This window comes from Odocoileus virginianus, chromosome 14, assembly GCF_023699985.2.
Source record: "Odocoileus virginianus isolate 20LAN1187 ecotype Illinois chromosome 14, Ovbor_1.2, whole genome shotgun sequence".
Lineage (NCBI taxonomy): Eukaryota > Metazoa > Chordata > Mammalia > Artiodactyla > Cervidae > Odocoileus > Odocoileus virginianus.
In genome coordinates, this window is record NC_069687.1 from 31,755,001 (window position 1) to 31,773,765 (window position 18,765).

An 18,765-nucleotide genomic window follows, 5' to 3' on the forward strand; every position below is an offset into this window, starting at 1 on the left:
CTAAAGGATTAAAGCAAACAGAATTGGTATACCAAGACATAGGAATACCTCAGTGGTCCAGCATCATTTGGAAATAAAATAGTGCTACCATATGTCAACTTTCCAGATCACTGAAAATTCTCACAACCCAGTGGTTACATTTGGTAAATAGAGGGGCTAACTCACTGCTGGTGAGTTTGTAGGTGATTTGCCCCTGCATGCAGTAGCTTCATGCTCCTACGCTTTGCTAGAGGTAGGCCTGCCTTTTGTCACAATTTGTGTTGTTCCTTTTTTTCCCACCAGTGTCACCACTCTCTAGACGCAGCCCACCTCTAAGTCTTCGATTTACTTGTACTCTACCGTAACATAGAAACCAGATGACCGTGCTTACTGAATTGCGCCTCAAGTAAAAACCTAGGGAAACTCTAAGTCATGTTACTTAGTTGTCCACCTGTTATGGCTTTGGGAGGTCAGTTGTGTGTGTGTTAGTTATTCAGTCGTGTCCAACTCTTTGTGATCCCACGGACTGTAGCCTGCCAAGGAATTCTCCAGGCAAGAATACTGTAGTGGGTTGCCATTCCCTTCGCAGGGGATCTTCCCAACCCAGGGATCAAACCTGGGTCTCCTTCACTGCAGGCAGATCCTTTACCATATGAGCCACGAGGGAAGGTCTAAAGTCTCTTAAAAACCATTTCTTCTCGTTAGGGCTACGACAGAAAAACACATCATTCATTCATTCATTCAGCAAACAATTCTGTGCCTCCACACTCCATTTGGTATTCCTGACACTGGCCATATAGTAGTGAATAGAGCAGACACCCAGTCCTTGGCATGTGTAGAGTTTAAAATCTAGTTGGGCAAAGGGATATTGTGAAGAAAGCTTTGAAAGTACCATGAGAGCATGAAACCAAACAATTAATCTATATAAGTGACTCAGAATTCAAATTTCAAAAAGAAAAAAAAAATGCATCCCCATTTCAAAAGGACAATTTGGCAGCCAAGAAACCATAATAGTCCTGTTAAAGGCATGAGTCAGAGACTCTTCAGGAAGTGGATTGTTTCTGGCAGTAGGGGCCCTTTCTGGAAGCAGGTCCAGTCCCGTGCACAGCCTCACTTCCTGGGGCTGCAGCAGAAAACGTGCTCCAGGTCCCTTCACATCGTTCCCATCCATCCACACATTCCCTCAGCTCCTCTTCAAACTGGATCTGCCCCAGCCCTGGTGCTCCAGGAGAAGACTGTGAATTCAGTAGTTGAGAGGATTGAAGCTACATCCACAGATCCACAGCCAGGCTGCAGAAAAGTGCTGTGACACATGGCTTCTCCTCCAGCGGGTTTCAGAAGTCAGCCAGGAGGCCTGACTTTCAAGAATGAATAAAATGAAGGAATATGGAGCCTGTACCAACAGTTTCAAATTTAAAAGACAGCTAAGAAAGAGTAGTGTGAACATTTCCGTGAGACAAGTATTATGGTCACTGGTAGAAACATAAAATTCTCAATTTAGTTTAGGAAAATTTGAAGCAGTATTTCTATTCTTCTTTCCTTACACTTCCAACTTTTCTGCCAGCAAAGCAGAAAGCCCTCCCCACCCCTACATCTCCCCAAACCTCCCACATCATGTTTGTTTGTGAAAAGAATATGAGCAGTTGGCTGTCTCTAACAACTCTTGACAATAAGCAGGACAATGGACTAAATTATTTTAAAATGAAAAAAAAAAATTTTTTTTTTGGAAAAACATTTAACAAGCTAACGGTGGTTTCTCTTGTGTTCCAAAATAAGAGGCATGAAAAAGAACGGCCTCTTTGCTTCCTATTCAAGCAAAAACTCAAGATCTCAAGCCCCAAACCAGGGCCCCCAGAGCAGTAAGATGAGGTCACAGCTGACCACATCAATGGACCTTATCCAAGAAAACTCTTTGAAGGTATCCCTTCTGGTGACTGAACAGATTGTCCCCTGAGGTTGAAGCAAACACAGATAAACACTCGGGAAAAACCACTGTGCATGGCACAGGGATGATAAAATGCCCGCTGATTTCAGCTACTGACTGCAGCCTTCAGACTGTTTTTCTTAACTCATTTCTATGCTTACCTTAAACTTTAGAATCTTCAGGTATGAAGAGGCTGATATGTGTTTATGAGTTTGCTTAACATGAAAACAATACAGGGACTTCCCTGAGGGTCCAGGAGTTAAGAATCTGCCTTGCAATGCAGGGGACTCTGGTATGATCCCTGGTCAGGTAACTAAGATCCCACACACTATGAGGCAACTAAGCCCTCGAACTGCAACTATTGATCCTGTGCACCACAACGAGGGAGCCCACGCACTGCAATGAAGATCCATGTGCCAACACAGTCAAATAAATAAATATTTTTTTAAAAAAGAAAGAAAGCAATATAAAAGCTTCCTTCCACTTCATAAGAACCCAGGAGTTGAAAATGTATATATATTCAGAGAGTTCAAGCTTCCCCTCCATCAGAATAATCTTCCCCCAAAAGTGACTTTCCCTATCCAGTGCTCTGAAGCCTGCAGTGTCCCTCGCCATGGGATGTGTTGTTGTATTGTTGTTCGGTCACCAAGTCGTGTCCGACTCTTTGCGACCCCATGGACTACAGCACGCCAGGCCTCCCTGCCCCTTATCATCACTCTGAGTTTGCCCAAGTTCATATCCATTGAATCAGTGATGCCATCCCACCATCTTATGGGATATCAATCATCACACATGGGATATAAATGCTTTATAAATAGCCTTGTTGACATGAGTCTGGTCCTGGACATAAGTGATCTGTTCACTGGAAGCCAGTTGTCACACTTTCACACCAACATGCATCTCATTAATTTCCACATCTGTGCCTGAGCACAGACTATCTGTTCTGCTGGGTGGACCAGCTCATCCTGACTTACACCTCAAGATGAAATTGAGTCCTGTCTTTTTCATGGAGCTCTCTTTTTCACAATTGACAAACACTTGATTTCTGCTCAATTTTTCATAGATATCTTTATTGCAGAGAACTGGGAACCTCTAAGCCCCTAGTAACACCAAGGTCATTATGCCTGTGACCTAACAAGCTGTAGAAAATGAGTTGCCAGAAAACTTGTCCAGACTCCTGGGTAAATCGCTTCTCGCCTTTTTGGCTAAGATCAAGGGCAGATTCCTGGGTAAGGAGGAGGAAAGGAGGTTCACCCATAACTAGTCTTCTCACTCCTCCTAGGATCTGTGGACATAGAGATCACTGAAGAGTCTAGGGCTGCAAAGAGGTCAGCAATCCAGCTCATTCTACCACTTCAAGAGGTGAGCTGCTCCCATTGCCCATCTGCCTGGCCTGCCTTTTAAAAGTTTTCATAGAGAGGGTGATAAGATGTTCACCTTTCAAGCTGCATTTCCCTCCATGAAGCATTCTAGTCTTAGTATCTTTTACACCAACTTATATCCACCCCATACACGTCTATACTTCCAAACTTCTACCCTTGTTCTTATTAGTACTTGGGACATCCTTGCCCTCATTTCCTACTTGGTCAATATCTCCTCAGCCCTTTCAAGGTTCAGCTCAGATTAACTCCTTTCTTCTCCTTCTCTTTACTGAACTCTTAAACAATATTAACTACTGTCTTTTCCTTATTCCCAAAGTCTTCACTCTATTTTAGAACTTAATGATTATTTATATACATATATATATATATATATATATATATATATATATATGTGTGTGTGTGTGTGTGTGTGTGTGTGTGTATGTCACTCTCAGCCCTGGAGGGAGAAGGATTATCTTATTTAATCTTTATATCCCTAGTCCTAACCTTGTGCCAAAGACATCTAGAAGTTGTGCTAATACGTTGGACTGAATGTGAACAGCCTAGAGGTTCTTGAAATGGACCCAGATACACATCATCCCATGTGGTAGAAGTCCAGCCCAGGGCAATATTCTGCTCCTCCTGATGCTTGCTTGGTAACCAACACCCTCCCCCAATCCCCAGCTCTCCCACATCAACATCCTGTTTCTTCTTATCCCAGCTCAACACTTTCTTCAAGTTATACTTACTCTGCAGGTCCCATTGTAGGCCCACTTTCTCTAGCTTTATTTTTTGGTACTCTCTCTGTTCAAACCTAAGTACTTGCCTCCTTCCTCTTAGCCCCAGTTTCCTCATCTGATATAGCCTCTTTGTAGCACTGTTGTATAGATAAATATTAGACGTGTATGCAAAAAAAGTTTTGTACTAAAATGTCAAAGAATGATGCAAATAAACTTTAATTGCATATTTCAAGGTAAAATATATTTTCTAATTAAAAATAGTTATGATACAAAAATAACTCACAAAATATGAACATAAAGGAGTCATAAATATGTCTATGAGTGGCAAAATAGATCAAAAAAGAATAAACCTATAACAGTGGGAGTATGATAGAAAAAATACACTGGACTGAAAAATTATTGAATGTTATCAGTTGTCAGTATTATCAATTTCCAGTAGTCATGTATGGATGTGAGTGTTGGACCATAAAGAAAGCTGAGTGCTGAAGACTTGATGCTTTTGAACTGTGGTGTTGGAGAAGACTCTTGAGAGTCTCTTGGACTGCAAGGAGATCAAACCAGTCAGTCCTAAAAGAAATCAGTCCTGAATATTCATTGGAAAGCCTGGTGCTGAAGCTGAAGCTCCAATACTTTGGCCACCTAATGTGAAGAACTGACTCATTGGAAAAGACCCTGATGCTGGAAAAGATTGAAGGCACGAAAAGAAGGGGACGACAGAGGATGAAATGGTTGGATGACATCATCAACTTGACGGGTATGAGTTTGAACAAGCTCCAGGAGTTGATGATGGACAGGGAAGCCTGGTGTGCCGCAGTCCATGGGGTGGCAAAGAGTCAGACGTGACTGAGCAACTGAACTGAATTGATCAATTGTTTAAAAAAAAAATCGTATTCCATGCCTACACATCTAATATTATCTCTCCATAGACATCTCAAATCCAGTATGTTCAAAACTAACCTCAAGATAGATCTCTTACCTACTCCCCTTACCTAACTTGCTTCTATTCTTATATTCCTTCTTTTGACCACTATCCATCACTCCTAAAGCCCCCAATCCTATTTCATTTTCCCATGATATTCAAAGCCAACCCAAGTCCTGTGGAGTCTAAGTCCTGAAATATCTCTTGTCTCTATCTCTCTTATGCAAATTCATTGCCCCACTTTCAGGCCTTAGAATTTCTCACCTGTTCTGTTTCCATTGTGGCCCATTAGATCTTCTGTCTACAATTCATCCTCTATAACATTACTAGAGAGAGCTTTCAAAGACATAAACCTTAACATGCCACTTAAAAATATTCTATGGCTTCCATAATTTAGACTGAATTCCTTATCATGTCATTCAAGTTCTTTCATGATTTAGCCCCTGTTTATCTTTCAGTTCATTCTTCTGTACTTCTTTAGGGATCTTCTAATACAGAAAACTTTCTCAGACCTTCTCAAGGTGACCTTTCACCCATATGCCCCATAACACTGTGTGTTCACCTTAATTAGAACATCTGTCTCAAACATGATCATTTCTAATTAGATATCTTCCCTGCCAAACTCTACACTCTTTGCTTGTTACCTAAAATTTTCACATAAAGAGATTAAATGGAATGCTTCCATTGCTTCCTCACCCAGGCAGGCAGTCCCTGAGGAAAATGGTAGAAATAGAAAGAAAGATAGGAATGAAGGAAGAAAGACAAGGTTAGTCCTGACATTGGAGAGAGAAGAGTCCAGGAGGCTGCAGCCTCTGTTGGTGAGTGAAGAAAGAAAAATACTGAATCCAGCATAAGCTTGACCATATGACCCCAGCAAGGATCAAGGAATTTAACCCTTGATATGAATCATTTTGAAAGAATACAGAAAACATTTCTATCAGGACTTCTAGAAAAGACAGCTGACTACTGGACAAGCTTTTGCCTGAGAGATATGGATTAATTCCAAAGAACAAATATTTCATTGTGAATTATGTCTTGACCAGTTGCCAACAGGTGATTGCATTTAAAGAGCTATTGAGTTTTGTTTTGTTTTTAAGTTCTTAAAATGTGCTCATCATTGAAATCTCCAAGGGCAGATAAAGACTTCAAAATCAACACACTGGCCCAAAAAGAGTAAACACAGGTCACAAAAACAATAACTTCTGGTAAATTTAACCAGTTAAATTTAGTTCTCTGTGTTCCTTTCTCCACATAAACATCCTCAATATTTAACCAAACCCAAGTTTATTCTATAAAAGCCATAAAGCATTCTAAGATTCTACCTTCATTAGAAAGAAGATTTGTATAAATGAAATGAAGAATTTAATCACTTAGTAAATGTGCTCTCAACCAAATTTTCTGCCTAGAAGCACCAATATTTATAGAGGACATAACATAGTTCTAGTGTTATTGTTGACTCTGCTGCCTACAGTTTTAGATCTATCTCTTAGCTATTTTTGTGATTGATAGGCCCCTCTTTACCAACATGGGATATAAAATAAGGATATATTTTTTAAATATTCAAATTAAGTAACTATTCATCTTACTCCTCTGTTGTGAGAAAGTATTTCCTCTCTCTTCAGGGTTGTTTCACGTCAAATGCCAAGGGAAAGAAAATACCTGAAGAGTTTTACTCAGCCCAAGGGGTCAGTCCTGCTTTACCATTCTCATGATGGAAGAAAACTGGAAACCATGAGGAGTCGCTTCACTGACAGATGCTGGGACTTGCAGCAGTTGCTGCTGAAGGAGTATCTGTGAAAAGTGGGTGGTTTGATAGTGAGATACAATGCTTCCTCATTTCTGTGAGAACCGCTGTTTCTCATAGTATCTGTGTGTGTGCGCACGCATGCTCAGTTGTATCTGACTCTTTGTGACCCCATGGACTGTAGCCTGCCAGGCTCTTCTGTCCATGGGATTCTCCAGGCAAGAATACTTGAGTGGATTGCCATTCCCTTCTCCAGGGAATCTTCCCCAGCCCAGATTGAACCTATGTTTCCTGGGTTTCCTGCATTGGCAGGCAGATTCTTTACCCCTGAACCACCTGGGAAGCCCCTCTGCTGGCCATCAATCCACTGAAGAAGGGAACTTGGGTATCAGTCCATGTCTATTACACAGGTCTGGTAGGAGGTTCTCAAGGTAGAATATGGAAAAACAGAAAGACATGTTAAGATCAGCAGTACTCACTACACAATATGACTAGCTACTTAACTTGTTCTAAATGATCAGATACACAGACAAGTTGTTCAGAGGTACACCCACAGTGCCAAGGAGACTGTGTCAGGAGGAACCAGCAGCCTTGGCCATATGCTATGCTCCAGGCCAGCCCTTTTCTTGTCCTTGGTTCCCTTCTCTCATAGTGAAAGTTCCTAGCCTCTAGCTGACTCTCAGCCTAACCTCCTCAATTCATCAGAGATGGTCTGCTAATATCACCTGTAAAACAGAGGGTAGTTGAGTCTCTATTCTAATCCTTCCAGAAGGTTCCTTGTAGAAGTGAAGTGACTCAGTCGTGTCCGACTCTTTACGACCCCATGGACTACTCTAGCCTGCCAGGTTCCTCCATCCATTGCCAGTCTCCTCCATCCATTGGATTTTCCAGGAAAGAATATTGGAGTGGGTTGCCATTTCCTTCTCCAGGGGATCTTCCCGATCCAGGGATTGTACTGGGGTCTCCTGCATTACAGGCAGACTCCTTAACATCTGAGCCACCAGGGAAGTTCTTGGATCTTTGCAAATTGTTCACTACTGCAACCCACACATACATTCTAACCAAAGGGAATCTTAGTCAGAGTTCCGATAGCAAAGAGGTAGCACAATGTTGTTTTTGAGGATAGTCAACAGTGCTCGCTTCGGCAGCACACATACTAAAATTGAGGATAGTCAACAAAGGGACTATTCAAAGTTGTGTGGACATGAAAATGCAATATCATGCTGATAACAAAGGCCTGAAGAACAGGGCACAGAGTAGATGCCTAAAGAAGATAGCCATGATGAAAGGGCTCCCTGACAAAATCTGATGCCTTCAGTAGAGAAACAGAGACACAACCAATCCTCAGTGACCCATTAAAAAAAAACTACAGGAATTAACACCCCAACCTCACTCTTCTCCTACCCTTCCACCTCCTTCTGGGTGTCTCCATTGACAAATGCAATAAGAAACTACAAGGCAAGAAATACATATCAACCTCCAGAGAACAGATGGAAGCGAGGAAAGAGAGATATCTTACCCAGAGAGCTGGGAGAGAAGGTCTTGTATATCTGTGGTCTGCATAGTATGTTTCATGGACTGGTGCCAGTCTATGAGATGTTTGTGGCTGAACCACCATGAGGTAAGCACACAATTGGAGAATAAGCATTCAGAAACCTTGATAGCACAATTTGATGCTGCCACACACTCAAGTATACAACCACATGTTCTGCTCATTAAATAGCAAGTAGGCCGAAGAATTGATGCTTTTGAACTGTGGTGTTGGAGAAGGCTCTTGAGAGTCCCTTGGACTTCAAGGAGATCCAACCAGTCCATCCTAAAGGAGATCAGTTCTGGGTGTTCATTGGAAGGACTGAGGTTGAAGCTGAAACTCCAATACTTTGGCCACCTGATGTGAAGAGCTGACTCATTGGAAAAGACCCTGATGCTGGGAGGAATTGGGGGCAGGAGGAGAAGGGGACGACAGAGGATAAGATGGTTGGATGGCATCACTGACTCTATGGACATGAGTTTGAGTAAACTCTAGGAGTTGGTGTTGGACAGGGAGGCCTTGGCGTGCTGTGATTCATGGGGTCGCAAAGAGTCAGACACGACTGAGCGACTGAACTGAACCGAGGGCAACTCAGGAGTTGTTGACTCAGGAGGTGGATTGTATATGGAATAAGCTACATTCTAGTGATACACCAAAAGGCTCTGGTTAACACATGAGGTATTTTAAGGTAAGTTTGTCAACAGTAACCTAAATATTTATTTAAAAATTTTAGGGACTCCCCCAGTGGTCCAGTGGTTAAGAGTCTGCCTTGCAATGCAGGTGATGTGGGTTCAATCCCTGGTTAGAAAAATAAGATTCCATATGCCTCAGGACAACTAAGACCACATGTCACAACTGGAGAGAGTCTGCGCATTACAAAGAAAAATCTAGTGTGCCACAACCAAGATCTGACTCAGCTTAAATAAATAAATTAATTAAATTTTTAAAAAGAAAATAAAAAATTTTAATTTATTTATTTTACAACTTTTTATTCTAGCAATTGTTTGTATACATATATTCATGAAATTTTTCCTTATTAGGTAAATTTTAAAATAATATTTGTATTATTATTTCCACACCTGATATTGACAAAGTAGCTTGTATTTTCTATAGATAACATTGCAAAAAAATATTTTAAAACAACCATTTGAAGGCTCTGGAGATCAATCTAAAACAGTAGAACTGGAAAATTTTTATTTTTTTATTTTTATTTTTATTTTTTTTAAATAAATTTTTTTTAGCCATATCCAAAAGTAGGAAAAATAGTGCAATGACCTCATTATAACCCATCAACAAGAATCAACAATTACCAGCATCTTGCCACACTTGCTTACTTGATTAATCTATGCCTTTTTTTCCTACTTTCCATCATCCTTCTTTTCCTTTCTTTCTTCCCCCCTACCTCCCCCACTTATTTCTCTCTTTCTATCTCTTCTTTTTACTTATTTATTTTTGCTGGTATATTCTACAGGAAATTCTTGACATCATAAAATTTCACCTCTACTTGAAAAACACCTATAAATAATAAAGAATAAGGATATTTTTCTTATATAGCCAAACACCATTAACACAATACACTAAATTAAAAATAATTCCTCAATATCATCCAGTTCTCAGTCCATATTAAAATTTCTCTGTCTCAAAAATCTTGTGACATTTTGCTTGTTTGTTATAATACTCATTTAAAAATAAGAATCACGTTTAAGATTGGGTAGCCCCATGCTTTCCAACTCCTCCCCTTACAACAAAAAATACCCCTGAAGATAACACAACAAACAGCATAGAAGATTCTGAAAAATGGAAAGAAGGCAATGGTCCAAGGACCTCGGGACTCGAGGAAGGACACAGCAATGAGTCCTTGAGTTTCTTTATTGCCTTTCATGTGTTCCAGACAGGTTGTTCCCTCCAAACTGGAACCGCCAACAGGCACAAACAGAAAAGCTCCAAGAAAAATCCCGTTTCCATAGCCAACGGATCAGGAAAAGGATGGCCCAACAACAGAAAATCTTTTTGGCAATATCTGCCCTACTCCAGCCAAACATCTACGGAAATACTGCCTGGCTTCCTGTGGTTTCAATGGGGTCAAACAGCAAGCTGATTTTTCCATCTCTCCTCTGTCCTCACTCGGGGAAGCAGACCATGGTGCTCTGGTTCTCTTGTCTGTTGGGGTGAAGTTGGTGAGACTGAATGAGGAGCTGACCTGTCTTCTGCTCAGGGGAAGCAGTTGATGCTCTGACCCCGCTGCCTAGTTAGTGTCAGCTGGGCTGAATGAGGAGCTGATCTTTCCACTGAAAGTCGACTTTGCTCCCCTTCTCCTGCCAGGGTAGTACTGGGGAGGTCCACCGTATCAGGGAGGTCCAGTGGCAAGTTGAGCCTCCATTCCCGTCAGGCAATGAGATTGAATGGATCAGTACTTCATTATCCCCCAGCCAGGCAACAGCAGGGGCCAGTGGGGTGGGGAGCTTCTGCTCAGACACTGCAGCAACAACGTCTGTGACTTTGCACTCTCATCCCCCTTCCCCGAGGTCGGGGGAGCCTAACAGAGAGCTGAGCTTACACCCCTACTAGGATACAATGAGACAGAATAGTCAGTTTTCCACTTTCAAGAGGAAGTTGTCAGCAGGGCTGAGGAGGAGCTGAACTCTCCTGCGCCCATGTAGTACAATGAGGCAGTGTAGGTTGGGGGTGTTGTTGGCAGGGCCCAGAGGCAAGGCAAGCATGTAGAACCACACAGCCCCTGCATTACACCTCAACAGGGAGTTGTGATTTAGTCGTAAAGTCGCGTCTGACTCTGTGATTCCATGGACTGTAACCTAGCAGGCTCCTCTGTCCAAGGGATTTTCCAGGCAAGAGTACTGGAGTGGGCTGCCATTTTCTTTCTCCAAATTGTCTTCTCGAACTAGTGTCTCCTGCATTGAACCCGTGTCTCCTCCTTTGGTGGGCTGATGTTTTACCACTGAGCCAGCAGGGAAGCCTCTCAACAGGCAGACTGCTTGCTGAAAAAGAAGACTAAGAAGGATCTGTAGATTTATTTATGGCTGCTGTGGGTCTCTGTTGCTACGCACAGCCCTTGTCTAGTTGCAGCAAGTGGGGGCTGCTCTCTAGTCGCAGTGCACAGGCTTCTCGTAGCGGTGGTTCTTCTTACGTGGAGCATGGACCCTAGGTCCATGGACTTCAGTAGTTGAGGTGAACAGGCTTAGCTGTTCCATGGCATGTGGGATCTTCCCAGACGAGGGATCAAACCGATGTCCCCTGAATTGGCAGATGGATTCTTAACCACTGGGCCTCCAGGGAGGTCTCTACATGGGTTAACTCAATCAATATCCGTCACAACACTGAGGTGAATGCTATTATTATGCTCTCCCATTATTCTGATCTCACTTTGAAGAACACTGCTGTAGAGTGACTAACTCACCCAAGGTGATACATCTTGCTCTCGGAGAAGGAACCAGGATGCAGGTCAACAAAAATCACTTCGAGACTGGATGACTGAAAGACAGGCCAGTACACTTGGCCTGGATGCAAAATTTTTGAAGCTGGAAAATTTTTAAAAGAGAATTAAATTGGATAAAATTTGTGTTTATAGCTTTTTTGCCTGAATGTATTTCCTAGTCCACACAGGCAGAAATCAAATAGAACATAAGCAGAAAGTTCCAGTCTTATTGGTCTGAGGAATCAGTGTATGGAGTTTGAAAAAATAGACACTGAATTTTAAAATGGGTCAATAGGAACAATCTAATATATTTTTCAAAAAGGCTGGTGGGGTGGAGGGAGGGGGAATACCCTGGCAGTCCAATGGCTAGGTCTCTGTGCCTTCATTGCCAAGGGTCCAGTTTTGATCCTTAGTTGGAGAACTATGATCTCAGAAGCCAAGCAACATGGCCAAAAAAAAAAAAAGAACAAAACTTCAAAGATAAATAAGACAGTGTCAACAAGACTAACATACTAGCCATCAGATCCCAGAAGAAAGAAAGATAAAGAAGAGGAAGAAAAACTACTTAAAATAATGGCCAGATGTTACCTAAATTTCATGAAAAACAGTTTACAGATCCTAAAAGCTCAGCAAACCCCCAACTGGACACACACAAAGAAAAATACAGTTAGGCACATTATAATGAAAAAGCTGAAAAGCAAAGATAAAAAGAAAATCTTAAGAGTATTAAAAAAAAAGAGAGACCAAAAATAAAAAAGAGACATACTACTAAGAAGAGAACAATGACATGGATGATGGTAGACTACTTACTGGAAACAATGGACATAATAAAATCAATTTTACATAAAAAGTAAAAGCCACTCAGTCATGTCCAACTCTTTGTAACCCCATGGACTATATGTATAGTCCATGGATTTCTCCCGGCAAGAATACTGGAGTGGGTAGTCTATCACTTTTCCAGTCGATCTTCCTGTCCCAGGAAGAGAACCAAGGTTTCCTCCATTGCAGGTGGATTCTTTAGCAACTGAGCTATCAGGGGAAGCCCTGAGAAGTTCAATTTTATGTAAGTTCTATCAAAAAAGTGTATACTCATTCAACCACTGCAATAATCCAAGGAAGTGAAATAAAAGGCAAAAAAACTTGAAAAGAAGAAAAAGAAACTAAAACTGTGTCCAGTCACAGACATTATAAATGTTAAGTTGGAAATTCTTAGGAATCTAACAAAACTACAGGAGAACTAATAAGCGATTTCATCAAAAATTATAGGCTAAAAAATCAACTTTCATAAAATCTATAATGTAGTATTTCTACACACAAGCAGCAAAAAATTGAAAATGAAATTTAAAGACTATTCAATTTACAACTGCACCCAAAAACATCAAATATTTAGGAATACATTTAGCAGAAGCATGCAATACATCTATACTCAAAACTGCAAAATATCCTGAGATAAAAATTAAAGACCCAAATAAATGGAGGAATATGCCATGCTCATTGATATGGAAAAATTAATATTTTTTAAAAGGTTAATTCTCCACAAATTGATCTATAACTTCAAAACAATCTGAGTTATAACTCCTACAAGTATTTTTATGTACACTGATAAGCTAATTCTAAGTGTATATGGAAGATGAAAAGTAATTAGTACAACCAAAACAATCTCCACCACCCCCTCACCCCCCCATTTTTTGTTTGTTTGCTTACTTTTTTGGTCTTACCTTGCAGGATTGAACCTGGTCCCTTGACAATGAAAGGGCAGAATTCTAACCACTGGACTGCCAGGGAATTCCTCCAGAACAATCTTCAAAAAGAGGACAAAGTTGGAAGTCTTACACCACCTCATTTCAAAACTTACTATAAAGCTACAATAATCAAGATAGTGTGACAATAGCATAAAAATAGACAAATATCAATGGAAGACAGTCCATAAACATACTTACATAATTAATTAATATTCCACATGAGCAACAGGGCAATGAAATGAGAACAAATGGAAAGTCTTTTCTATACGATACTGAAACAACTACATGTGTGAAGGAAAAGTGACCCTTGACTCCTATCTCATCATTCACAAAAATTAATTTGTTACAGATCATAGATCTAGCAATAAACACTAAAACTGCAAACCTAGAAAGATCCATAAGAATATTTTCATGACCTGGGAATTCCCCAGTGGTCCAATGGCTAGGACCCCACACTTACACTGTAGAGGTGGGGATTCAATCCCAAAATCCAGGTGGCATGGCCAAATCAATCAATCTATCATGTAAAACTAAATTAAGGTGGTTTACAAAAGTCAGAAAGAAAAATATCAACCTTTGAGTATGTATACGGCAGGGGGTACTTAAAGAGGCAAGAAGGAACTCACTGGAATAACAGAAATGCTCTTTATCTTGATAAGAGTATGATACACAGGTACTGTCATTGTTGTTCAGTCACTCAGTTGTGTCTGAATGTTTATGACCCCAAGGACTGGAGCACATCAGGCCTCCCTGTCCTTCACCATCTCCAGGAGTTCACCCAATTACATGTTCATTGACTCGTTGATATACACAGGTATATCCATGTGAAAAATCCCATCACATTGTACACTTAAGATTCTATATTCACTGTATGTAATTTTTACCTTAAAAAACTGTTAACATATATTAAACTCTGGTTAGTAAGTTTGCTTTTCACGGTGGTATGGTTGAGCAATTCTGAAGCTATTCCAAGTGTATTCTAAGCATGGGCAATTGAATAATTATGTATTACAGATATAGAGAGGAGAAGACTGGAATGTATCTTGTGGAACTTACTTGAACTGGAAGTATCAGCATAAGTTCTTGGTTCTATGCACATATATACAGAGAGAGAAGTTTGTCTATGTACATGTTTGTGTGTGTGCATGTGAGTGTGTGTTAGCACTACCAATAAGAGGGCCTCTAAGCAATGACACACAGGTAACAACAAGCACACCTCAGATACTGGTTTCTAAATACCATTCTTGACTAAAAAGCCAGAGCTTCTTGGAGGAAAGGCTGACTCCTGGCTTGGATCAGTAAAAGCACAAAATGATCCTATAATACCTTCTGCTGAAAATTAAGGCACCACATAAATCACATCAAAGGGACAAGGAGTCAACTGGAAGAGTCCCCACTAATCATATCTAGGGCAATTGATAAAATCAACTGATGTTAAATATAGCAGGTCAAAATAACATGATGGCCAAGTAATTCTCACAAAATATGTCTTCACCTTTCAGGGGAGAGAGCTGGTGGACCCCACCTTATTCAACTGATCTATGTCAATATCACTCCATTGTGGCAAATTGACACCATGTGCTTCCAGATGTGATGCACTGGGAAGGACATGTCACCTTAACCTTTCCAAAAATGCATGGCCTGAAATTAATTACACCCAGACTGAGAAGAATTCTACAAAACAACTGACTTGTTCTCTTAAGAAATGTCAAGGGTAAGCAAGACAAGGTAAAACTGAAAAACGCTTTCAGCTTAAAAGATGCCAAAGAGACTTGACAACTACAGCTACACGTGATGACTGGATTAACATATTAGCAAGACAAACACAAAGAAAAAACAGTAGACATAAGGGATATTATTGAGCCAAGAGATGAAATTTGAATATGAACTACGGGTTAGATAATTGTGCTATGCTCATACTCAGTCATGTCTGCCTCTTTGTGACTCCATGGACTGTAGCCTGCCAAGCTCCACTGGCTATAGGATTTTTCAGGCAAGAATACTGAAGTGGGTGGTCATTTCCTCCTCCAAGGGGACAGTCCCAACGCAGGGTTCAAACCCACTGAGTCATTGGGGAAGCCACAATAGTGCTATAGTAGTGTTAAGTTTGGGTAAAATTTGGTAAAGTTTGGGTAAAGTTTGGTAAAGAATCCACCTGCAGTGCAGGAGACACGGGTTCAGTCCCTGCATTGGGAAGATCCCCTGGAGAAGGGCATGGCAACCCACTCCAGTGTTCTTGCCTGGAAAATCCCATGGACTGACGAGCCTGGCAGGCTATAGCCTACAGGGTCACAAAAAGTCCAACGTATCTGAAAAGACTGAGCACACATGCTTGCAGTGTTAAGCTCCCTGAATTCAATATTCTTAATTTCAGAAAATTCACATGAAATGATTTAGTAGAAAAGGGATATGATGTCTTGAACTTTTACTGAAATAATTCAGAAAAAAAAACATTTTGGACACATGAACACATTGATAATATGAGAAGAGAAAATGCTAAAGTAATTGGAACAAAATGAAAACTGATGAAGGAACCCCTTGTAATAGGCTTACAACTTCCCTATAAGTATAAAATTGCATCAAAATAAAAACTTGAGACAAAAAACTAAAATTATATAATATTTGGAAATATTGATTAAATGACCAACAAAATTGTGTTATATTCTTGGAGAACTTATACATGGCTCTATTAAAAGTTATTTTCAAAAATAAAATTCTTTCTTAAACAGTTAAAATAATGTATCTGAGTATATTAAGAAATTTTGAGCCCTTATAATAGTTATCTAAATATTAAAAATATAAAGGTGAAATAACTATCCTTGGTATTTATTTGTTTAACCAATTTCTTAGCTTTATCTAGCACACCATGTCACCAATGTTTTTGTGAAGAATTTTTAAAATATGGAATTGTTATTTTCACTTTTCTTATAAAACTGCCTACAGTACTTTTCATAGTTGAATTTTATAATTAATAAATTTGAAATTCATGACAGCTTCATTGACCTCTTTCTTTCAACCATAGTATTTTTCCTTTTCTTTGGTTTTTTTTTTTTTTGGCCCATGGTGTGGCATTCAGGGCCTCAGTTCCCCAACCAGGGATCAAACCTGTGCCCTTTGAACTGGGAGCATGAAGTCTTAACCACTGAACCTCAAAGGAAGTCCCTTGATCATAGTATTTTTATTCAAGAAACTACACTCTCTACTGAGCAATCCACAGGCAGTTCTGGGCAAAGTCTGCCAAACTGAGTCTATTTTCAAATTTTAACTTTAACACTGGGATCTGTAAATATTTTAACCCAAACATTTCACAGGCACTTTTTTTTAAAATCTCAGAATACTTTCCTCAACAAATATTTTTACAAGATAAAATTCTTATTAAAAGATATTCTTTTTATAATTCTTCTAAATATTTCATGTAATTTAGATCATGGAAATCATAGGTCTTCTCAATTTCAATGCATTCCAAATAGAATAAAAATTTATCAAATTGAAAATAAAATCTTCTCAAAAGATTTTTCCACATGTTGATCTATTTCACAGTTCGAGCATTTCTTAACTAATTTGTTCATTTCTCCCCTTGCTTTTGTAAGGATAAATATTAATATCTCCCTCTTTGCAAACTTTGTTTGTAATAATTGCAGTTTACTATAAACTTTAAAAGTTAAAGGCACATTTGTTTCCTTTATTGATTAATTATTTCCAAATAATTTTGAAAAAAATACAATGAAAATTTAGAGGATTTTTTTCTCCATGGTCGACATTTAAGTTGATTTTCCAAGCAATTCTTCAAAAAGTTCAAACATTTATAAGATTCAATAATGCATGTCAAGGAGAAAGTACATACTGTCTGTCATACTGCAGGTTTTGTTTGCTTTTGTAAGGTCACTTCATCACACATACACACACAAAAATATTGTGATTCAGTTACTCTATGTACAAATTTAAGCACTATCAGCTTCTACTTCAGTTACTAAAACACTGAAATTTGGACGCAATTAAGTGTTGTGTGTGCACCAAAATCAATTCCAAGTACATTTCTGCTCCATAGAGAGAATGATTAGAGCGTAGTTTTTATGATGGTGTTCAGTTCAGTCACTCAGTCATGTCCGACTCTTTGCGACCCCATGAACTGCAGCACGCCAAGGCCTCCCTGTCCATCACCAACTCCTGGAGTCCACCCAATCCCATGTCCATCGAGTCGGTGATGCCATCCAGACATCTCATCCTCTGTTGTCCCCTTCTCCTCCTGCCCCCAATCCCTCCCAGCACCCGGGTCTTTTCCAATGAGTCAACTCTTTGCATGAAGTGGCCAAGGTATTGGAGTTTCAGCTTCAACCTCAGTCCTTCCAATGAATACCCAGGACTGAGCTCCTTTAGGACGGACTGGTTCGATCTCCTTGCAGTCCAAGGGACTCTCAAGAGTCTTCTCCAACACCACAGTTCAAAAGCAACAATTCTTTGGTGCTCAGCTTTCTTTATAGTCCAACTCTCACATTCATACATGACCACTGGAAAAATCATAGCCTTGACTAGATGGACCTTTGTTAGCAAAGTAATATCTCTGCTTTTTAATATGCTGTCTAGGTTGGTCATAGCTTTTCTTCCAAGGAGCAAGCGTCTTTTAATTTCATGGCTGCAGTCACCATCTGCAGTGATTTTGGAGCCCCCAAAAATAAAGTCTGCCACTGTTTCCACTCTTTCCCTCTCTATTTGTGATGAAGTGATGGGACCGGACGCCATGATCTTAGTTTTCTGAATGTTGAGCTTTAAGCCAACTTTTCACTCTCCTCTTTTACTTTCATCAAAAGGCTCTTCAGCTCCTCTTAGCTTTCTGCCATAAGGGTGGTGTCATCTGCATATCTGAGGTTATGGATATTTCTCCCGGCAATCTTGATTCTAGCTTGTGCTTCCTCTAGCCCAGCATTTCTCATGATGTACTCTGCATATAAGTTAAATAAGCAGGGTGACAATATACAGCCTTGACGTACTCCTTTTCCTATTTGCAACCAGTCTGTTGTTCCATGTCCAGTTCTAACTGTTGCTTCTTGACCTGCATACAGGTTACTTAAGAGGCAGGTCATGTGGTCTGGTATTCTCATCTCTTTCAGAATTTTCCACAGTGTCTTGTGATCCACACAGTCAAAGGCTTTGGCATAGTCAATAAGGCAGAAATAGATGTTTTTCTGGAACTCTCTTGCTTTTTTGATGATCCAGGGTATGTTGACAATTTGACATGCTCTGCTAAAATTAATACTCATAGTATCACAATAGCAACAAAAAATTTTACCTTCAATGTTGACTGTTTAACTGAATTTATCACAGTATTCACAATGATGTCAGATGTTTCAGCACTTTGATTTCATGAACTATCAGATGGAAAAAGAATTGAATC